We start from the raw sequence: 25,463 nt of genomic DNA, 5'->3' as shown, positions 1-25,463 counted from the left end.
CCTCCTCTTAAAAACGCAGCTGCCGCAATTAAATGTGGGAACACGGAATACTGAGGCGACGTCTTCCTGAAGCCATCTCGGGCCCCTTCAATCCATTTAAAACCACTCCCTGCTCCTTCAGCTCACTCTGGCAGCTTTCTGCTTTCTCCCTTTGTGACGCTTTTACGTGTTTCTCTTCCTCCGTCTTTCCCATATGTGACTTTTGCTTGCAGTAAATGCTTGAGGCAGAAGAATAAGCGCCAGCCCTCCAAAATAAGTGCCGGAGCTCCGCACCGGAAACAACAAGCACAAATTAAGCACTCGGTTTATAACAGTTATTTTTAAACTAAGAGTAAGTTGAGTGATAAATATCAAGTCCCTTGGTGGGGAAAAAAGCATCCTAGTAAGGGTGGCTGAGTTTTCAACACCAAAAACTCGGACATGCCACAAACATAGGGGGTAGGACTGAAATTTTGCAAGAGCGAGAGGCACAGAAAGACTTAATTCACAGCACTCAGAGAGGAAGGGGGTAATGGCCACAGCTGCCGACTTCAGAGATGGGGAACTACAAAAGCCTTTTACCGGTTGTTTATGACCGGGAAAATGATTTTTTCAATGTAACAATCTTATTCTGTGAGTCGATAACAGTTTGTGATTCACTATTAGGAAGGGGCTTGCCTTCCTCATAGAGAGTCACAGGGGGGTCTTAGATTGTTTTGCGACCGTGAATGCGGTCACAAAACAATTGCAATTACCACCCAATTCAAGTTGGTGGTAATCCATTCACAAACAGGAAGGGGTCCCCATGGGACCCCTTCCCTTTTGTGAATAGAAGCAAAAATATTTTTTTGGAGCAGGTAGTGTGGTCCCACTGCCTACTCTGAAAAAATGAAAACTTTTTTTTTATTTTTTTTAAATGCATTCCAATTTCCTTTAAGGAAAACAGTCTGCATTTAGAAAAAAATGCTTTATTTAAAAAGCAGTCACAAACATGGTGTCTGCTGTCCCCAGCAGGCCACCATCGCTGTGAGTGCAACCATTCACAATGGGGTCGCAAATTGTGACCTACCTTATAAATATTGATGAGGTAGGTCATTTGCGACACCATTGGCAATCACAAACAGTGTTAAACACACTGTTTTACATCCCATTTTGCGATTCCCTAATAGCGAATCGCAAAGATCCGCTATTAGGAAATTGCAAACCCAAACCTACATACATCGGGCCCCAGGTTCAAGTCTCAGTGTCGGCTCAACATTCTGGGAAAATCATTTAATCTCCCTGTGCCTATCAAAAATGAATGTGTCCTTCTGTAACGTAACTGGTGCTCATGTAAAGCGCTCCAATACCTTCATGTCGGGTTCGCACTATATAAAACAGCAAAAAAAAAAAAAAATCACCAACACTGAAAACATAAATAATGTAGCCCTTAGTGTAATTAAATGCAGCTTGTGCCCACAGTATCATCTGTGTTTACTAAAATTATTTCTGGCACGGGCTCCATACGAATCCTGCACTGGAACACATGAAAACTTGCCTCGGTCTTTGATCAGTAGATCCTCCCTAAAAAACGCAATATGTGCTAAATTTGCTGAAATTTGCCAGGACTGATGGTGAAAACCTAAGACAGTCTGGGAAAATGTGGGACCTCTGGTCATCCAAATCATTGTTCCTCATTGTAAGTAGACAGACGGGGTATCCTTGATGGAAGAGATGCTTTTTCACAATGAGTCTTTGTAGTGCAGTCCAGAAGGACCAACACAGATTACAATTATAAATTGAATTAGAATAGATTTATTAGTCAAAAATTAAAAGGTAAGTGAAATGTTACCTCTTAACTAAAGACCATGCCCCACGTCTTATCTAAGAACTGGAACAGATTTGCTAATGAATGTTAACACTGACCAGCCTATTCCCAAGGCCACTGGGATTATGCAACAGGGGGCAAGGGAAAGGGTCAAATTATGAGGCAGGAATGAATAAATTATGTAGCACGAAAAGGCAAATTATGCTACATATTGTGGCACTTTTTATGATAGAAGTACATCATTATTTTGCCATTTCAGTAATTCCTATCACTGTCTGGGCGTTGGTTGTACCTTGTTAGTTCAAGTTTAACACTCACATATAGCAATAAGCAAGAAAAAGGTGACCAGTTAAACTTGCAGACGGGCTTCCACTGCACAGCAAAACATATCGCTGTGCTTTTTGTAACTTTTGAACTGTTTCAGCTAGAAACAATATATTTGTTAAAATCTGCAGATTATGCAGCAGATGGTGATAAGGTGGCAAAGTCGGCAAATCTATAAATATGCAAAAAACACAGCGACCGCGATATCAAATAATTCCAGTGGTCCTGTTTATTCCATGCTGAGATTTAGAAAAAGGACACACACGGGTATGTCACAAACACAGCTCATAGTGAAGACTGCTCCAACAATAGTACGCTCTGCTCCAAAATGTAGAAAAAGAGCTTTTTTAAAACCATCTATTCTTATGAAGTGAAAAACTATGACCATTAGCATGATAAAAGCACAAACCTGCTGCTAAAAACAAAGGCTCCATAGCAACCAAAGACACAGGAAGCAACACAAGCAAAGGGCCAATAGAGCAAATACACCTACAATGAGAGAAGAGGAAGCCGAAGCAAAACTGCAACTTCCACAGGATGCACACGGTACATTATCAAACATGAGTTGGGCATAGCAGCCACCCTACACAGTTAACACAAAGTGTGGATAAAATAATGTGAACACAGTGACAGCGTGTCAATACAAATTGCATTCAACTGAAAGCTGAAGTAAAAAACTATACAAATTGAAGGGACAGGGGTGAAGAGAGACATGGTAAAGATGGAGAGAACATGTAAAAGAAGAAATGCATACATCGTGGCAATTTAACCATAACACACACATACAGACAGATTAGCATTGGATGTGCTAAAGCTACATGTACAGACCAGTTTAAATACAGATTTCTGTGTTTCCCAAAGCGTGTCACTTGTTCCATCATTACCTTTCAAATGCAGCGAAACCTGCATGTTTACTACATCTGCCAATATGTAAGTCACATTATTATCCATGCTAACCTGCACACCTGAGGAATCCATGCAGTGCTACATGCATCTGTTGCAAGTTACAATGTTACCAAACGCCGCTATCCGAGTCACATATTCCTCCAAGCTAACATGCACATCTGAGGAATCCATGCAGTGCTGCATGCATCTGTTGCAAGTTCCAGTGTTAACTAACGCCAGTATCTATGTCACATGATCATCCAAGCTAACATGCACATCTGAGGAATCCCTGCAGTGCTGCATGCATCTGTTGCAAGTTCCAGTGTTAACTAACGCCAGTATCTATGTCACATGATCATCCAAGCTACCATGCACACCTGAGGAATCCATGCAGTGCTGCATGCATCTGTTGCAAGTTCCAGTGTTAACTAACGCCAGTATCTATGTCACATGATCATCCAAGCTAACATGCACATCTGAGGAATCCCTGCAGTGCTGCATGCATCTGTTGCAAGTTCCAGTGTTAACTAACGCCAGTATCTATGTCACATGATCATCCAAGCTACCATGCACACCTGAGGAATCCATGCAGTGCTGCTTGCATCTGTTGCAAGTTACAGTGTTAACTAACTCCATTATCTATGTCACATGATCATCCAAGCTAACATGCACACCTGAGGAATCCATGCAATGCTGCATGCATCTGTTGCAAGTTACAGTGTTAACTAATACCAGTATCTATATTACATGATCATCCACGCTAATGCACACCTGAAGAATCCATGCAGTGCTACATGCATCTATTGCAAGTTACAGTGTTAACTAATGCCAGTATCTATGTCACGTGATCATCCATGCTAACATGCACACCTGAGGAATCCATCCAGTGCTACATGCATCTGTTTCAAGTTACAGTTTTAACTAACGCCAGTATCTATGTCACATGATCATCCAGGCTAACATGCACACCTGAGGAATCCATGCAGTGCTGCATGCATCTGTTGCAAGTTCCAGTGTTAACTAACGCCAGTATCTATGTCACATGATCATCCAAGCTAACATGCACACCTGAGGAATCCATGCAGTGCTGCATGCATCTGTTGCAAGTTACAGTGTTAACTAACGCCATTATCTATGTCACAGGATCATCCAAGCTAACATGCACACCTGAGGAATCCATGCAATGCTGCATGCATCTGTTGCAAGTTAGTGTTAACTAACACCAGTATCTATGTCACATGATCATCCACGCTAATGCACACCTGAAGAATCCATGCAGTGCTACATGCATCTGTTGCAAGTAACAGTGTTAACTAATGCCAGTATCTATGTCACATGATCATCCAAGCTAACATGCACACATGAGGAGTCCATCCAGTGCTGCATGCATCTGTTTCAAGTTACAGTGTTAACTAACGCCAGTATCTGTGTCACATGATCATCCAAGTTAACATGCACACCTGAGGAATCCATGCAGTGCTGCATGCATCTGTTGCAAGATCCAGTGTTAACTAATGCCAGTATGTATGTCACATGATCATCCAAGCTAACATGCACACCTGAGGAATCCATGTAGTGCTGCATGCATCTGTTGCAAGTTACAGGGTTAACTAACGCCATTATCTATGTCACATGATCATCCAAGCTAAAATGCACACCTGAGGAATCCATGCAATGCTGCATGCATCTGTTGCAAGATACAGTGTTAACTAACACCCGTATATATGTCACATGATCATCCACACTAATGCACACCTGAAGAATCCATGCAGTGCTACATGCATCTGTTTCAAGTTACAGTGTTAACTAACGCCAGTATCTGTGTCACATGATCATCCAAGTTAACATGCACACCTGAGGAATCCATGCAGTGCTGCATGCATCTGTTGCAAGATCCAGTGTTAACTAATGCCAGTATGTATGTCACATGATCATCCAAGCTAACATGCACACCTGAGGAATCCATGTAGTGCTGCATGCATCTGTTGCAAGTTACAGGGTTAACTAACGCCATTATCTATGTCACAGGATCATCCATGCTAACATGCACACCTGAGGAATCTATCCAGTGCTGCATGCATCTGTTTCAAGTTACAGTGTTGACTAACGCCAGTATCTATGTCACATGATCATCCACACTAATGCACACCTGAAGAATCCATGCAGTGCTACATGCATCTGTTTCAAGTTACAGTGTTAACTAACGCCAGTATCTGTGTCACATGATCATCCAAGTTAACATGCACACCTGAGGAATCCATGCAGTGCTGCATGCATCTGTTGCAAGATCCAGTGTTAACTAATGCCAGTATGTATGTCACATGATCATCCAAGCTAACATGCACACCTGAGGAATCCATGTAGTGCTGCATGCATCTGTTGCAAGTTACAGGGTTAACTAACGCCATTATCTGTGTCACATGATCATCCAAGCTAACATGCACATCTGAGGAATCCATTAAGTGCTGCATACATCTGTTGCACGTTGCAGTGTTAACTAATGCCAGTATGTATGTCACATGATCATCCAAGCTAACATGCACACCTGAGGAATCCATGTAGTGCTGCATGCATCTGTTGCAAGTTACAGGGTTAACTAACGCCATTATCTGTGTCACATGATCATCCAAGCTAACATGCACATCTGAGGAATCCATTAAGTGCTGCATACATCTGTTGCACGTTGCAGTGTTAACTAATGCCAGTATCTATGTCACATGATCATCCAAGTTAACATGCACACCTGAGGAATCCATGCAGTGCTGCATGCATCTGTTGCAAGATCCAGTGTTAACTAATGCCAGTATGTATGTCACATGATCATCCAAGCTAACATGCACACCTGAGGAATCCATGTAGTGCTGCATGCATCTGTTGCAAGTTACAGGGTTAACTAACGCCATTATCTGTGTCACATGATCATCCAAGCTAACATGCACATCTGAGGAATCCATTAAGTGCTGCATACATCTGTTGCACGTTGCAGTGTTAACTAATGCCAGTATCTATGTCACATGATCATCCAAGCTAACATGCACACCTGAGGAATCCATGTAGTGCTTCATGCATCTGTTGCAAGTTAAAGTGTTAACTAACGCCATCATCTATGTCACATGATCAGCCAAGCTAACATGCACACCTGAGGAATCCATGCAATGCTGCATGCATCTGTTGCAAGTTACAGTGTTACCTAACACCAGTATCTATGTCACATGACCATCCATACTAATGCACACCTGAAGAATCCTTGAAGTGCTGCATGCATCTGTTGCAAGTTACAGTGTCAACTAACGCCATTATCTATGTCACAGGATCATCCAAGCTAACATGCACACCTGAGGAATCCATGCAATGCTGCATGCATCTGTTGCAAGTTAGTGTTAACTAACACCAGTATCTATGTCACATGATCATCCACGCTAATGCACACCTGAAGAATCCATGCAGTGCTACATGCATCTGTTGCAAGTAACAGTGTTAACTAATGCCAGTATCTATGTCACATGATCATCCAAGCTAACATGCACACATGAGGAGTCCATGCAGTGCTGCATGCATCAGTTTCAAGTTACAGTGTTAACTAACGCCAGTATCTGTGTCACATGATCATCCAAGTTAAAATGCACACCTGAGGAATCCATGCAGTGCTGCATGCATCTGTTGCAAGATCCAGTGTTACCTAATGCCAGTATGTATGTCACATGATCATCCAAGCTAACATGCACACATGAGGAATCCATGTAGTGCTGCATGCATCTGTTGCAAGTTACAGGGTTAACTAACGCCATTATCTATGTCACATGATCATCCAAGCTAATATGCACACCTGAGGAATCCATGCAATGCTGCATGCATCTGTTGCAAGATACAGTGTTAACTAACACCCGTATATATGTCACATGATCATCCACACTAATGCACACCTGAAGAATCCATGCAGTGCTACATGCATCTGTTGCAAGTTACAGTGTTAACTAATGCCAGTATCTATGTCACATGATCATCCATGCTAACATGCACACCTGAGGAATCTATCCAGTGCTGCATGCATCTGTTTCAAGTTACAGTGTTGACTAACGCCAGTATCTAGGTTACATGATCATCCAAGCTAACATGCACATCTGAGGAATCCATTCAGTGCTGCATACATCTGTTGCACGTTGCAGTGTTAACTAATGCCAGTATCTATGTCACATGATCATCCAAGGTAACATGCACACCTGAGGAATCCATGTAGTGCTTCATGCATCTGTTGCAAGTTAAAGTGTTAACTAACGCCATTATCTATGTCACATGATCAGCCAAGCTAACATGCCACCTGAGGAATCCATGCAATGCTGCATGCATCTGTTGCAAGTTACAATGTTACCTAACACCAGTATCTATGTCACATGACCATCCACACTAATGCACACCTGAAGAATCCTTGAAGTGCTACATGCATCTGTTGCATGTTATAGTGTTAACTAATGCCAGTATCTAAGTCATATGATCATCCACGATAAAGCACACCTGTAGAATCCTTGAAGTGCTACATGCATCTGTTGCACGTTACAGTGTTAACTAACGCCAGTATCTATGTCACATGATCATCCAAGCTACCATGCACACCTGAGGAGTCCATGCAGTGCTGCATGCATCTGTTGCAAGTTATAGTGTTAACTAACGCCAGTATCTATGTCACAAGATCATCCAAGTTAACATGCACACCTGAGGAATCCATGCAGTGCTACATGCACCTGTTGCAAGTTAACTAACACATGCAGTAACTACTACATTGAAGGGCGTGATCAGTGAAAACAACACAGCCTCTGGACTACCATTCCAGATACACGTGGGATAACATATCTAGATGAAGATGACAAAAATGGAGGCTTGGCACGGGGATGAAGCAAGAGTGGTTACTTTGATGTCACCTGTGCCAAGATTCCAGTTGTGGACGGAGAAGTTGACACGCCTTAGTGGTTTATGATAGCAGGTGCAATATTTAGTGGTTCCTATAGGGGTATGATGCCACTGGCATGTTCTTCTTCCTAGGTTGCAAGAGGACCTTGCTTATTCCTGTGCTATATGTGTATGTTACCCGGTTGATGGCCTACTTTCGTATACATGCGATTACAAAGGTATAATCAAGTGAGTCCTTTTTCTGTGTTCTTCACCAGTCGGCACATGTATGTTTCTACTTGGAATGTTTCTGCTTGTGTCCTTTTTGGTGATTTTCTCAGGAAGATTTTGTGAACACCCTATGCTCCTGCCCTTACTTTAATTCACCTTGAGGGGCAGGGCTGAGGGCTCTGCAGTGGATCAGCCAGAAGTTATATTTCACGTTTTTGGGCCCTTTGTGTGTTTTCCATGTGAGGGCCAATTTTGAAGGTGGCAGGGCAATTTTTAACCTTGCCTTGGCTGACATTAAACTACTTTAGGATAACCTTGTTTGTGCCAACTGGTCTTTAGCAGAACCCAAGGGAGCTTTTTTCACTTTGGTTGTTGTCCTGCAATCAGTATATACACGAATACCTACCAGTAAAGCTTTACTTATAACATCACTCCTGTCCACAAAGGCTTGGATCAACCAATAATCATTATGACAAGTATAAACTGAAAATCTGAACAAAGAAGAGCGACTGAGAATACATATGTGTGAAGCACCACCGTGGATATTAGAATACAAGAAAGAACTGGAAGAGCTTTACATTTGGCCGAGGTTCATTTCTAATTCACTGGAGTGAACCCCCTAGGCGTGGCGGGAAGAGCACACCAATGAATGAGAGGAAATGACACTGTCATCAGCAAGCAGAGGAAACTACACCATGTTACACTTCCTGCTTTGTGTGCCCAACTGAGAAACTTTAAAGACAGTTTTAGATGAAAATTAGAAAAGTAAGAAATGGAAAATTTGCAAAAAATATATAAAATGACGGAGGTCCCTAGTATCTTGCAGGAACTCATGTTGAGACACATACTGTAGCATAATGAAGTAGTTGGTTGTATAAGTAAGCATGAGCTACTCCCATAAACTTGTGTAGCCCAGCTTCTTACGTCACTGAATCTAAAGTGTGCTCGGGCTATTACTGAATGTGTGAGGGTCGTCTATAGTGCGTAATAACATTATATATATATATATATATATATATAATATTTTTTTTTTGCAGTTTTATATAGCGCAAGCTTGTCCGAAGGCAATTAGAGCGCCTTCCATGAGCACCAGATTACATTACACAAGGTCAACTTTTTTCTTGTTTCTCTTTTTTTTGGGAGACGCTAGTGGATTAAGTGATCTGCACAGAATCACAGGGTGTCAGGCCGGTGCTAGAATTCAAACTTGGTTCCCCCTGGCTAACTCCGACAGCTCATGACATTAAGTCACACAACCTCCCTCACTCTCTCAATGTGTTAGTTGGTGGACACCATGTAAATTCTCTAAAACAAGGCATGGGCGAAAGATACTGGTAATCTACCCCCCACCTTCCTGGTTGCGTGCATTTTGCTCACATTTTTATAATTTCTATAAACCAGACAGATGGGTATCGTGAATTGTTTCTGTTCCTGCTGTACATTCGAGCCTGAACCTGCATGATTGCACTACACCAGCTCTTCTCCTCCACAGACCTGACCGCATGCTGTCCTGGACAAACACATGGAATTATCTTCATCCACCCTGCATGCAGGCTTGCAGAGCCTCTTCAGGAGACAATGCATGACACACTGCATGATGGTTTCTGACTATTTAATGATTCTTGGCAGACTGGCTACAAACCATGCAGAAACTGTGTGATAAACAGTGTTAGAAATGGGGGTGCTGGTTGTCTAGGGTAGGCACCTAAGCCAGGCAGAACCCACCACCCTAATCAGGGTAAGTTACATACTAAAGATAACCTGTGCTCACCCTCTGGCAGCATGGCGCAGAGCAGGCAGGCTTACCCTCAGAGGCAATGTGTAAAGTATTTGTGCAGTACACTCGCAGAAACACGGTGGAACACCACAAAAAGACTCCATACAAGATTATGAAGAACAAGGGACTCTTTATATAGTAAACATAAGAACCAAAACAATAAGAGTCGAATAAGTATAACACACGATATAGCGTATGCCAATTTTCATGGTAAAGAGTGGAAATTGTAATGAGCGCCTATTAGACGCCTCACAGTAAAAAGAATGCACTTTGAAATGCTACCTCCTAGTAGTTCTGTCTCCATCACTGAGTTATTTCTAATTTCACTGGGGTAGCTTTTCAACAATAAGGCGATATACTTTTAATGCCGAGGAGCACCAGGCAAGCCAGTAGAGACCTCTCAAGTCTGATCCAATGATCGGGGAACTCTATGTGGTCCCAGGGCTGGATCCGGATCCCAGGCAGATAAGGGAAAGGCACTCTCTGCCGCGGCCATGGGCCAAAACAATGCAGGCAGTTTGGGCACGGCGTTTCATACATTGTCTGTGGGGCCACCTGGGCCAAAGGCAGGGCACACCAGGGACCCGCTGTGCTGGCTGCAGGCCGGGAGTTGCAAACTCTGGTAATTTGTTTAGGCATGCAGAGAGCTGCACACTCTGGCAGTTCTGCTAGGCGGTTTCTCCCCGTATGTAGTACTTGTGGCAACACGGCACTCACATTGATTTACAAAGTGCTTGTTATAGCATTCCAGCACCCATAATGAAATCAGTTGAGACACTCTGATCCCGTTGCTTTGTTGAAGTGCTTCCCAGATCGCACCGTTGATGGATACACGAGATGCCAGAGTCAATCAGTCCCAGCAATTTATGAGGTATTTTGTGTCCCTCAGGCCTCAGCAGAAATACAGGGGCAAGTCAGCAAGCCCTTGGAGTCACTCTGGAGATGTTTTACTAATTCTTCTTGGCAGGGCAAAGGTCAGCAGGCAGCACAGCAGCTCCGCAAGGCAAGCAGCAGTCCCTGGGGATAGTAATACTCAGCAAAATGACAATTCTTCTGGCACAGCAGCTTTTACTCCAGCAGAGTTTCTTCTTGAAGGTTCCCCTTCCAGGTCAGCCTCCAGACAGCCAGGGGGAGGTAATCAGCCCCTTTGTGTGAACCCTAGTCCCTACCCTTTGAGGTGTAAGTGTGAGCTCCTCCCAACCTCCTCCCCAGGAAGACCCATCAGTATGCAGATGAATGCAGGTGTGGCTGAGTATTCCATGTTGTGGGTGTCTCAAGGAAATGCACAAGGGTAGCTGTCACCCAACCCAAGCCAGATATGTATTGGAGATAGGCTGTAGGCCCACAGGGCAGTGAGTGCAGATAAATGCCCACTTTCTAAAAGAGGCATTTCTAAAAAAGTAATAATACATTTGACCTTACCAGTAAAGAGGATTTATTATTATCATTCTAATGGTACTAAACATGACACAGCTACCACACTCTGATCAGGAATTACAACTTAGAGGTATTATAAGAAATTGAGCTTGAGTAGATTTTTATTACCAGGACATGGAAACTTAGAAGTATGCATTCTGCCGTTTTACTTACATGGCACTTTGCCCTATGGACTTCCCAGGGCCTACTTTAGGGGTGGCATATGCAAGAAAATGTGAGCTTAAAGCTTGGCAATAGATTTTAAATGACAATTTGGGGTGGCATTGAACAGTGAAAGGCCTGAGACATGTTTGCAGGGCTACGTAAGTGGGTGGCACAACCAGTGCTGCAGGCCCACTAGTAGCATTTAATTTACAGGCCCTGTGTATATGATATAAACTCTACAAGGGACTTACAGATACATTAAATATGCCAATTGTGGATACACCAATGTTACCATGTTTTAGGGGAGAAGCACATGCACTTTAGCATGGTTAGCAGTGGTAAAGCACTCAGGGTCCTAAGGCAAACAAAAAGATACAGCAACAAAACAGAAGGTAAAGGCAAAACATCTAGGATAAGACCCCCCCTAAGGATGCCAGGTCTAACAAACAGCATGACAACTATGCTTGACAGTGTCTTTAATGTCAGGTAACAGTCCACAAAGTGCTTCAGCGCCTCGTCATTAGTAGGAAGCGCTACAATACAACACAATCACCAAAGGAAGCAGCAAAATGGCAACAAGGGTAGTGCTGGCAGGGCCCGCTTGGTCTATCCAAACATGTGATGTGACTGCATTTTCAGACAGTGTGCAATACTCAATATCTCTATCTTAAGACTACAGAAAGACTTTGGGGCACTGTTGAGCGCGTTTTGCTGCTCAGTGCTTACAGGGTGCCTACACATTTCAGTGGAGAGTGCAGTGTACAGCTCTTTAATGACGTGTTCTTTTTTACATAGAACATATTTGCATGGGTATCTTTCACAAACTTTTTTGCAAATGGGGCCTGTGACAAGTCTCTAAACATGATCATGCAGCAACAGCACATCAGCATTAGAACTACATACCTTACACCTCTGTTGCCACACATGTCTCTCTCACACACACACACAGACACACACACACATACATATACAAATACACATGCATACATATACACAAACACACAATCATACACACATACATACATGCCCCATGCATATACACAGATACAAATCCTCCCCTCTATCCAGAGCCCAGACACACAGGCATATACACAAACATAAACTCAACCTACACCCCTCAATCCACACACACACATACATGGACATACATACACACACACACGTACACACATGTATGCACACAAACATACATACACATGGCCCCATACATACAAAGACACTACTACACACACATGCGCACGCTATGCACACTAAACCCAGTTTGGCCAACATGACAAGCACACCATTTGGTATGAATAGGAGGCATTGTCGGGAACTGAAGGGCTTTCAAACATTAACTTCAGCAGCGGTTAGAGAAGGGGGAGGAACCAGAATGCAACAAGACACCGCAAATACAGTTGATATAGAAAACAAATGCTGTAATAAAATATTGAAGTGCAGGGCATGTACATAATTTTCCTCCAGCCTCCAAAAATCCGAACTAAAGGGTACCCAGATAGGGAGCGCACCATCAATGCCTGGCAATGGTGGTTCATGCTGCACAAATGCAAATCGTACAAGAGAGCAAGGCACAGCATAAAATAACACAACACAACATGCAGAAATCATGGCATGTATCTTCCATCATGAACATGGTGCATGAATGTGGACTGTTCACAGATAAAGTGCTGCGTGATCAGGGGGCAGGTGGAATGCATGCAATCAGTAGAAGGGTAGAATATGCTATGGTTTAGTGAGGCCCAACACAGTCATAGAGGTGCGAGGGGGAGGCGTACTTTTGACACATTCCCAGATTTACAAGTCCTTGTAAACCTGAGAATGCATCAAAACCCATGGGTGTTGGGTGGGAAAACCAACTGCAATGCCCATGGAACCCCTCCTGACGCAGTGTAAGGCAACGCAGCGACTTGCACTGCGTTGCATTACACCACATCTACAAGGCCGTGAAAAGCCATGCAAAATGGCATGGTGTGACCTCATAGATATGGGTTGGCTCTCTGCGCCGCTGGTGCATCATTACAAGTTACACACTGGTGCGCAAGGGGCTCATAAATATGCCCCTGAGTATCTAGCACCTGCATGCCTACCTATCTGATCAGATGGAAGCAGGATGCCTGGCTTTGCAAGAGGAAACACTGTCCAGAAGAAGAAGTCCACTTGCCTTCTGGGGATGAGGAACACACACAAGAGGCCGACTGCTGTGGGAGTGAAGGGTGGTGTGATCCATGTAGTGTGAGGACCCCTGAACAGTTAAAGTTGTGCACTTTGCAAAGCCACTCAAGAGCAACATTTTGGTGTACTGCATCCTGTAAATGCTTGAAAGACTGGTGCTGCCACTGCCTAATAACAGAACTGCACCCAGAAGAGCCACTGCCACTGTTGATGTGGAAGCCCTGTTCCGGCAAAAAGGTGTGTGGCCTGAGTGAGACTACCACTGCATCGCCCACTACTAAAGCTGCAGAAGCGGGAAAGGGTTTGCTGATCATGCCTGCCAGCACAATCAGACATGCAGCTCTCCCAAGAAGGTAAAGTAGGCCTAGTTGCAAACAGACCTTGATAGCGAGTGCACAGACAATTCTGAGGTGTGACCTACAGACTTATTACAGCAGTGGCATTTTTGTGCAAAAGTTATAGAACTGATCTACGTATTAGCCACTGTGGTAATCCTACGTGAACTGCACCAGTGCTTGATTAATGCCTACGGCCATAGGACATCCGGGGGACTGTAGACATTAGAACCCCTAGAGAGCGAAGAAAGCACCATGGGGAGTTTAGTGCCTTACTTGGGATAAGGATAGAACCCTTTCACTATACCTCCATTGAACTATTTGCTATTTCGCTTTGCCTTGAGACAAAAATGATTTTTTTAAATAAAGATAGTAACTGGGCTGGACATTACATTGCTGTGTATGTTGGCTGACTAATGAGTTCCGAGTTTCTGGTCCCCACACTACCTCCATGAAAAGCCTTTGACTCCTCGCAATCACTACCTAAGAGTCAAGTATGGAAAGGACAAACTTGGCATTGTTTGAGACCCAAACTAGAAAGTACATCAGGATATCAGAGGCAAACGACATAAATTACCCTAACTGGGGCCCACTAGCTCATGCCTACGCTGTGGTCCTGTGAATGGGGGTCTGAAACATTTCAAGGGTTCGTAGTCCTGCCCTGCCCTGCCAGTTGCAAATTGGCATTGCTTGTCCCAGACTCATGGGGAATGTTGTTCAGTTTTACTGCTCCATTAATCATGTTTGCTTTCATCCATGTATTAATAGGCCATTTAATGATTCCCACAATTGCTAAAAAAAAAAACGTAAAAATGACCTTCAACTTAAAAACAAGCATTGGCAAAGTGTTTTTTAAATCATGTGAAATAGGCAGTGAAATTGTAAAAGCAATAAAAAGTACAATGCCACTGTCTAAAGGTGGAACGAATATGTTTGGAAAAAATAAGATAAAATCACCTATCACCTAAATAAATAACAAAAACAGGAAATGAATGCAGAGACTGCCCTACTGCTCATTCACAGTCAAGAGAGCCGATGGCTGAAGTGAGTTTTACAATTGCCCGATTAAATATGCGGTGGTCGGATATATTTATATAGTTAAATTAAGAGGCGAGGCACTGGGACACTAGGACCTGGATGTACATAAATGTGGACTGAGACACAAGGCTCTGGGGCACGAACACACTAGTATTTTGCATTTGTATTTTTGTAAATTGTATTTTGTAAGTTTGCGCCGCATTTGCGTCAAAAAGTGACGCAAATGCGGCGATAAAAAAAGTATAAGTAGGGGGGAAAAAACCCTAGAGCCTAGATATACATAAAGTTGGACTTAGAGGCAAAGCCACTGGGACACGGATATAAATAATAGTGGGCAAAGAGAAGGTCACTGGCATTTGGCAAAGCGAACATTCGGGCGAAGAGGCATGTATACTGACTGTGAGAGCGAAGCATTGACACGGGGACAGAGAGGCCGGAGACACTGATAGTGGCTCAGGGAAAATAAAACAAGGAGACATAGAGAGGGGTAAAGGAAGCTCCAGCCGCCGACATTGGGTTGGTGGACGACGGGGCCCTTGCTAACAGAACACGTTGCCACTGGCACTAGAGAGGAACACACCAACAGAGGGGCACTGGACAAGGAAACACTGATACTGCGATAGAGATCACACCAGATGGAAAAGAAAGGCGAAACCTGCAAGTCATAACTCCGGTCCACATCAGATCAGACATGAAAATGCACCCTCCAAAAAGCCCATAGCGCTAGGAGGCCATGACAGTGACACGAGTGCTCTGTAAAATTCAAATTAACATAACGAAAGACAACTAAAGCATAAATTCACTATTTAATTTTCGGGTTTTGACGTCCACTATATATTAAATTCTAAAGCACAATGCATGTCGGCAGAGGCAGCGGTCAGAGAGAAGGGATGAAGACTCATTTCTGCAAAATATTTAGGTAAATTCAGCAGTGTCTATTATTTGAGGTCTACTTTCAGGGAAGTGGTATTTACAAGTGATTGCACATCCAGCGGTCTGTGTCTTCACAAGGCTCAACAATGCAATGAAGTAATCACAGCCTAGCTGGGGGTGCAGAGAAAGCCCCCTCCTTTGTGCTCTGCGCTATCCTGGGGAATTGTAAAGAATGTGACTAGCTGGAAATCAAACTGAAATTGAAAATTAAAGAGGTCCTTCCAATTCTCATGAGGGTGCTGAGTGGGGAAAGGAGCCTGCCACTTTCAGTTACAGCATTTCTTTCTATTAAAATCGTGACGTTTTGTACCAGGATCGGTGTCACTTTTAGGTGTGGTGACGAGGTATCCGGAATTGGCCGGGACAGTCCCGGTTTTCACCGGCCTAAGTGGAAGATTTCGGGAAATTTAGCTCATTTCCCGGTTTTTTTTAGAGGATCAACTCAAAACGGTGAGAGGTGCCTTTTTATGTTTTCAAAAGCAGGGCTAGATAGCAGATTATAAGGAAGCAAATTAATTTGAAGGCATAAGACTGGCTTTAAAAAATTCATTTTATTTATGTTCTTAGTGGCTCCTCTGGAATTCTACTCTGATGAGCGCTGTCAGTCTGTGCGCTCAGCTGAAGTGAAATTGTAGTTCTCCTGTTTTTGTGAAATCGCTCGTTTTTTGGCTTTAGCATTCTGGTCACACTACCTTTAGGACTCTTCTGAGCACTTCCGGGCCATGAACGGAGAAGGAGACACAGGGGAATGAGAAGGGGGCGGGGATAACACGGAGGCCACACGCGTTTGAGACAGGGTGTGGCTGTAGAGTGCTGAGAGTGGAGCAGAGGAGGGCTCTTGAAGTGTTCAGTGGAAGAAAGGAGTAAATTACATGGGTGTAAAGATAACGCATGCAATAGGAGGACAAGCGAGTGGTGGGGGCAGGACACGGAGGGCATTTGAGGATTGTATCACGGAATAAACATGTGGCCTAACCGCTAACGTAGCCGACTTTGGCACTGAGGAAGCAGGTTCGAATCCAGTCCCTGGCTCAAGTCAAGATCCTGTGATTCTGGGTAAATCACCTAATTGCCCTCTGCCAAAAAAAGTGGAACGTCTGTCTAATGTAACAAGTCTAGTTCTCACTTAAGGCACTTCAATGCCATTGGTCCTAGTTTGCCTTTACTTAAACTGCAAAAATATATAAATAGGATTCTCATCAGAGAGGATTTCAAAATGAAAACAGAATGGGAGCATCACAAACATCCTCTTCAGGGAGCTTCAAACATCTGAGAAGAGTGCGTGGAGAGAGTCACTGGGGTATATATGTAAAAATGTGGAGAGTGTAAGAAGTAGATAAGGGTGGGAGTGGGGGCGGCTAGAAGAATTTAGGTGTTAACCAGGATAACGAAGAAGGTAAAGACTGAAACATTAAAAAAAAAGAGAGAGTGGAGACTAAAAGATGCCGCTTGGCCACATAGGCCATTCTGGCAAGTGACTGCCACCTAGGTCACTTCTTCAGGACCAGGATGGGCTGCCATATCCCAATCTTGCCTCCATGGCCCCTTTCTTCTTACATGTTCATGGAGCACAAATATGGTTTTAACATTTATGCTATGGCTGGTGCTGGTATCCAGTATGGCCACGAGGGCCATGCAGGGTTCTTAGGTACTTTGGGGCGAGTGACTGCCTAGATTGGCTGAGGTGGATGCAAAAATGTTGGAATGAAAGGAGATCCAAGGAGAATGGTGCAGGTGAAGATGGGCCATAAGAAAAGGAAGTCTGCAAGGAATTTCTGATGATGATGCAGCTGTCTGGGCTCCAGCCTGGTAAGAGATGGGTCCAAGTCTCATGGACAGGTACAAGAGTTGCAACAAGGCACAGACGGTCCCTCTACAGGTCTGAGAGCAAATCTTTACTTTTTGCTCAACTGGCCCATGCTAAAAGTGAGTTGAGATTAGTTGGGGCACTTGTCTCCTGAACCCCTGATCTCAGCCAGACCAGGAGGCATATACATGTGTCCTCTGGGTGTCTGGTAATGTTCTGGGTTCCTGATTTCAGTAGGAAAAGTGGTAAATTGCAGGGATAGGGTATGTTTCCTGAGATCCAGCACGGCAGAGGCTCCTACTTGAAGGATAAGTACTCCCAATGATGCCTCCATGGCCCACTTATAAGGGCAACTCCTTTACAGACTGGATAGAAATATTCCAGAAAACAAGCAGCATGAGGTGTATAATAAATCAAATCAAATCAGGATTTATAGAGCGCAAGTACTCACCCATAAGGGTCTCAAGGAGCTGAGGGGGTTTGTCCTTTGAGCTTCAGTTGAAGAGGCAGGTTTTAAGGTACTTCCTGAATTGGTGACTGCCTGAGGTGCAGCAGCAGGGTATTTCAGCCCTTTGCCGAGAGGTAGGCGAAGGATCTTCCACCAGCTGAGTACTTCAAAATGCAGAGTACGGTGGCTAGTGCTTGTTGAGCAGTTGAGAGAGGTCTGGAGGGGGAGTAGAAGGTGATGCGGTGGTTGAGGTAGGAGGGTCCTAGGTTGTGGAGGGCCTTGCATGTGTGGATGAGGAGTTTGAATTTGTTTTTTTTTTCTTGATAGGAAGCCACTGGAGGTCTCTTAGGTGACTGGAGATGTGTTTGCGGAGGGGAATGTCCAGGATGAGTCTTGCGGAGATGTTTTGGATGTGATGTAGTTTTTTCAGGTTCTTCTGGGTGGTGCCGGCGTAGAGGGTGTTGCCATAGTTGAGTCTGCTGGTAACCAGGGCACGGTTTATGGTTCTGCGACAGTCCTTTGGGATCCATTTGTAGATCTTCCATAGAAGTCGGAGTGTGTGAAAACAGGAGGATGTGACTAAGTTGACTTGGCGGGTCATGATGGACGATGAGTCCAGGATGAAGCCAAGGTTGTGTGTGTGGGGGGTGCCGAGGGTGGATAGCCACCGGGAGTCGTCCTAGGCTGATGTGGAGGGTCCCAGGATGAGGATCTCGGTCTTGTCAGAGTTGAGCTTGAGGCAGCTGTCCTTTATCCAGGCGGCAATAACTTCCATCCCGTTTTGGAACTTCTTCTTGGCAGTAGTGGGGTTTTTGGTCAGTGAGATGATCAGCTGGGTATTGTCGACGTAGGAGACAATGTTCAGCCCGTGGTTCCTGATGATGGATGCGAGCAGGGCCATGTAGATGTTGAAGAGTGTGGGGCTCAGGGAGGAACCCTGTGGAACTCTGCAGCTGATCTCCTTAGGTTCTGACAGGTAAGGCGGGAGTTTGACTCTGTGTTCTGACAGACAGGAAGGAGTGTATCCATTGTAGGGCCTTTCCGTGAACGCCAGCTGTGTGGAGTCTGGAGCAGAGGGTGAGATGCAAGACCGTGTTGAAGGCAGCCAATAGGTCCAGTAGGATGAGGGCTGCTGTATGCCTGCGGTCGAGGAGGGAGTAGATGTCATCTGTGGCGGCGAGGAGGGCAGTCTCTGCACTGTGATTGCTCCTGAGACCTGATTGGAAGATATCTAGGATGTTGTTGTCCTCAATAAAGTTACAGCGCTGAACGTTGATAGCCTTTTCGATGACTTGGCTGGGCAAGGCAGCAGAGAGATGGGAGCAGTAATTCTTGAGAACCAGGGGGTCGGCCGTGGGCTTCTTCAGGAGAGGGCAGATCTCAGTGTGCTTCCAGGTCTCTGGGAAGATGGCTGTCTCTATGGAACAGTTGAGGGTGTGGCAAAGATTGCGTGCAATAGCGGTGTTGGCTTCCTTGAAAATGTGGTGACGACAGGTGTCTGTAGGGGCTAAGGAGTGAATGCTGTTCCTGATGGTCTCGTCCGTGGTGAGGGTGGTCCAGCTGTGCAGGATCTGTGATGGTTTGATGTGCTGGAGCTGGGGAGTTGTTGGAGGGCTCAGTGGGTCTTGTGATCTGAAGCTGTCATATATGTCTTTGATTTTCCAGTGGAAGAAGTTGGCTAGTCATTCGCAGAGGTCTTGAGATGGAGGGATGTTTGCCATTTCCGACTGGGGTTTGGCAAACTCTTTGACCACAGCAAAGAGCTCTTTGGTGTTGTGTGTGGTGGCGTTGATACGGTCCTGCAGGGGGGGTTTCCTGGTGACTCTGATGAGGTGGTGGTGGGATTTGGTGGCAGTTTTGAGTTTCTTTAGCCATCTGCAGGTGTGACTGGAGTCCTGGAGTGCGGGGGAGAACCAGCTGGCTTTTTGAGGTGGTGTTTAGCTGAGGTCTTACGGAGAGGTGCTAGGGTGTTGGTGCATTCGGAGATCCACTGGTGGAAGTTCCGTGCTAAGATGTTAGTGTCTGCAGTGAGGGGTGGGGGAGACTTGCTGAGGGTGTTGGTGAGCTGTTCCTCAGTGATCTGGTTCCATTTTCTGATTGGGGCTCAGAGTGTACATAGGTGGATGGTTGGTAAGGTGATGGTGAAATGGATGCAGTGGTGGTCTGTCCAGTGAAGCGTGGAGGTGTTGTCGAAGCTGATATTGTTGCTGGTGGAAAAGATGGTGTCAAGTGTGTGTCCAGTGATGTTTGTTGGCGAGGTGACCAGTTGCTTTAGACCTACTGTGGCAAGGTTATCAAGCAAGGAAGCAGTGTTGGTGTTGTTGCAATAAAAAAATAGCAAAATTATAACGATTGCTAACAGTTGCTGTATTCTGATTTACAGATGAAGATTCTCAAAAAAGGGGGGGTGCCATCGGAAAACAGAAGATGTGGCAGGGCCTTCCATAGTTGGGAGAGGGGCAATGAGAACTGGCGAAGAGTGCCGACCCACTGATTATTTAAAACCAATACGTTAGATTATCTGGATATCTAAAATGAATATTTACTAAACAAAATGAACTCACTCACAGTTCTCAAGTGCCAAATCATGCAAAGTACTTAAAAAAAATCTTTATTATATTATCACAGTAATGCAGATGTGAACATAGTAACAGAAGCACTGGGAATAGGTAAACTGCGGTATAGTTACACAATATATCTTGTCACCAAGAGCAACAAATAAGGAGGATTGCAACACATGTGCATTCTCACGCATCTCAGGAGAAATCTGATGGTCTCATCAAAACAACCAAACAAACACCATAAAACAACTCCTGCTACACACCCTTCCTGACCACGCTTCCTGAATACTAACAAGTTATATATTGTCTCCAGCACAATCCACATGGAATCCTGATACATGTCACAGAACTCTCATGGCATGCCCCCTCCAAGCCACCATCACCAGCCACACTCAATCCAATGCTTACACTCCCCTGAATTAGCCCATTAATCGGTGGGAAGGACGGACATCCATTCTGTGACTAGCTAACTCACCACATAGCAATAGCCCACATCAAGTAAGTCAGGCAATCTATTCAGCCTCTCTAGGTAAACTTCCCATTGCTCCATGGGTGACAACTCCCATCCCTAACTCTGGTGTCAGCTCGCACAAGCAACTCTGCCAATGCCCAACTGACCACATCTTTCCACCACATGTGCAAGACTGGAGCCACAGGCGCCTTCCATGACATGGCTATGTGGCAGATCACAAGCACCAAAGCCTAGTCCTGAAATACATCTATTTTCCTTGTCTTGTTGTTTACCAAAAATTGTGTAAAGTAAGCAAACAGTGGGTCTTGTGGTAGGATGGCATCAGTCACTTCCAAGATACACTGTATAACCTCCCTCCAAACCTCAGTGACTAAAAGACATGCCCAAAACATGTGAATAAAATATGTGGACCCTACTTGGCATTAGGGGCAATCAGACCTGATGCCCTCATACATTTTTCCAAACTGATCCAGTGAGAGATATGTGTGATGCATGTAATTGAATTGTGTAAAGCAGAAACAAGCATTTATAAAGATTGTATTAATGGATCCTAACCTCTGCACCCACACCATCTCTAGAATTTCCGCTGATAGCTGGTCCGCCCACCACCCCTCAAGAGCCTGGATACCCGGTAGAACAGCCCCATACAAAAGCGCTTCATACCAGCCTGAGACCACCTGTTTTGTTCATCTCATGTTCACCACTCTTTAGAAATAGGGTCGCTAATTGGCAGTGGATTGCACCCTGTCCAAGTAGGGACCCTCACTCGAGTCAGGGTAAGGGAGCCACACAGCTAAGGTAAACCCTGCTCACCTACTTGGTAGCTTGTGTAGGAAAGTACCCTCCTTTTGGCATGGTTACCCCCACTTTATGCCTGCTGTCAGTGTGTTTTTGACTATGTTCACTGGGATCTTGCTAATCAGGACCCTAGAGACTGTGCTCTCTCCCTCTAAATTTGTTTGTTCCTGACTTTGTGCACCCCAGATTTGGTATACTGGTGCCCCCATGCAAGTCCCTAGTATATGGTTCCTAGGTACCCAGGGCATTGGGGCACCAGGGGGTTCCCCATAGGCTGCAGCATGTATTATGCCACCCATGGGAGGCCATGCAAAATGTGTCTGCAGGCCTGCCATTGAAGCTTGCATGAAAATGTGCATGCACTCTTTCACTACAGGTCACTGCACCAGGTCACTATAAGTCACCCCTATGGCAGGCACTCCTAGACAGAGGGCAGGGTGCAAGTGCCTGTGTGACGGTACCACTGCATGAGCAGAGACTCAATTTTCTCAGACTTCGTGAGTGCAGGGAAGCCATTTTACCCGTGTACTGGACATAGGTGACTACCTATGTCCAGCTACATAATGGTAATTTCGAACCTAGGCATGTTTAGTATCAAACATGTCGGAATCATACCCCAATACCGTTGCAAATACTGGGTGTACGATTCCATGCACCCTGAGGGATCCTTAGAGGAACCCCAGCTTTTCTCCTACCAGCCTGCAGAGTTTTCCCAGGCAGCCCGCACTGCTGCCATCCTACAGACAGGTTTCCGCCCTCCTGCTGCTTGAGCAGCTCAAGCACAGGAATGCAGAACAAAGGATTTCCTTTGCTAGAGGGAGGCAACACCCTCTCTCTAAGGAAATATGTGTTACATAGCTTGGGAGGGGTAGCCTTCCCAAGCCACTAGTATGCTTTGAAGGGCACATTTAGTGCCTTCCCTGCATAAACCGGTTTACACCAGTTCAGGCACCCCCAGTCCCAGCTCTGACGTGAAACTGGACAATGGAAAGGGGGTTTACTATTCCCCTGTCCATCACCACCATAAGGGTGGTGCCCAAACTCCTCCAGGTGGCCACTTGATGCTGCCATTTTGAATCCAAGGTTGTCAGAGACCCCTGGGAGCATCTGAGTGGCTAAGTCAGGTAGGTGACATCACAGCCCCCTCTTGCTAGGTAGTCACCCTGCTAGGTGACCAGTCTCCCTTTTTAGGGCTATATGCGGTTTCCCTCTTGGGTGGGTCCTTAGATTCGAAACAAGTTAGCAAAAATAAGAGGAAGAAGGCAAAATGTTTGGGGATAACTCTGCCGAAAGGGCCAGGTCCAACAAGCACCTTGTCCAGTTGACCCGCTGCTTGTGGTAGTTCGAGTTCTGATTCCCAATCTCGCCCGCCACCCCATGTAGAGCTGAGTATAAAAGAAATTGTCCTGGGTCCTGGCAGTTCCCAGTGACCAGGTCCTTAAACGGGCGCAGTCTTCCCTTTGCAACCAAATCTCCCCAGCGCAAAAGCCCCACTATCGTCCATCCGCCAATCTGATGAGTCTCTGCCAAGCAACTGTCGATTTGAAGCTCACGGCAGGAGACCCGGAGAATAGGGTACCACCCTCCTACCACCATGTATAATCTTCATTGAGCACCAGACAGCCACCAGCAGGAGAAAGTTGAGGATGCCACAATAGGAATGGGAACCCAAGAGGTACAATGACCTGCAACAGAGATTGATTCCCATCATCTCTCGTCCCAGACTTGGTGGGTCTCCCAGCCAGGTCATCGGCCCCTGGATCTGTGCAGCAGCGTAGTAAAGCTCATAGTTAGAAGCCCCTAACTCCCTAATGGCGGCATACAAAGTTGATATTGCCACCCTGTGTCTCCCAGATCCCCATATGAGGGAAGCGAGTAGGAGTTGCAAGTCTGTAAAAAAGGATTTCTTCAGTATAATTGGCAGGGCTGGAAAAAATAGAGGAGTCTAGGGATGACTAACATTTTCACCATCAACACCCTCCCATAGGTTACAGGGGTAAACCCATGCAAAGTACTTGACCATCCAACATTTTGATGATTTGAACCAAAAAACAATACACAAAATTTCAGACACAAGCATTCATCAAACAAACACACCAATTTTTTTTTTAAACAAATATAAAAAAAATTACATTTTAAAACTAATTGGAAGTTTGGAGCTTTTCTCAATTCAATTGAGGCCACCCATCATCCATATTATATTCTGTCTGATGCACTTGCACTGTTCCCCAAATCAATCTGAGGATACCCACTTAATTTTTAGACTCCAATTTCAATTCCTTCACATTTACAGAAAGTTTTACAGTTTTCAGTTGTACATTTTTCTTTTTTATCTATACACACTTTATTAATCTGTTAATATTAGTTCATTTTCTAAGCAGTCGCAGACCTGAGTAGGTTTCGCTGACCCCCAGGGCCTCCTGGACCCCCTGTTGTGAACCATTGCTCTATGTAAACAAATTTCATTCAAATATCCATATCAGAAAAATATTACTGTAATCAAACTGAATTGAATAAACCCTGAACTATTAAATATTGCCTCAGGTACCCCACACTAGGATATCTTTCCCCAAAGGGCGTCATTGCATTCACGATTTGACTTACACAGAGGGAGATCAAATGAAGATTTGCCGTGGATGGCTCCCTTGGAAGAGAGTGTCTTTTAAGAGTTTCCAAAGATCTCTCTGAGTCCCACATAAGGTTTATGAAATAGACAGGTACTCATGGCAAACTACAGTATTTTTGCAGTTTGATTGAAAAGGCTGAATTCTGGTAAGCCCACTTGGACCGACCCACATCTCAGTTTGTTCTCCAACATTTTCACAGATAAGGTGGACAATATTTTCATAACCATATTCAAATTGTTGTAAGGGGAAGGTTACATTCCACACACACTTTTACACCCATCCAATCCACTGGTTCGTCACTCAATAAGGCAATTTACATTACTGTTGACTGAACCGACCTCCTACAGAACGGGTTGTGAGTAAAGCTAGGGTCAAAAACACCCCCACATTTGTTAAATGACAAAAGGATCAACACTGATGCATAATTCTTATTCTGGGGGCTTTTCCCTAACAAAATGTATCCCACAACTCAAATTTGAATCAACACAATTTACTCTGACCTATAAACATTGATTAACTACTAATGGTACAATAGCCGAAATGCAAAACTAGCAGATTTTCCCATCAACCCAGTTGTGGCCCAGAGGATTCTCCCCATGATAAATAATGGGTCTTAGTTATGCATTTTACAGCATCAGCTCTCAAAGAAAGTATCTTAAAAGACATGTGTTAGACAGTTCTGAAGGGGCACTCCTGAAATATTCTATTACTTTAACATCAGCAAGGCTAGATTAACTTTTACCTGATGTGATGGAGCGCCCGCACTACCAGGATATTTTAAGTTAGTTGGTGTTCTACAACACA

This window comes from Pleurodeles waltl, chromosome 10 (assembly GCF_031143425.1).
Source record: "Pleurodeles waltl isolate 20211129_DDA chromosome 10, aPleWal1.hap1.20221129, whole genome shotgun sequence".
Classification (NCBI taxonomy): Eukaryota; Metazoa; Chordata; class Amphibia; order Caudata; family Salamandridae; genus Pleurodeles; species Pleurodeles waltl.
This window is presented reverse-complemented; position numbering follows the sequence as displayed.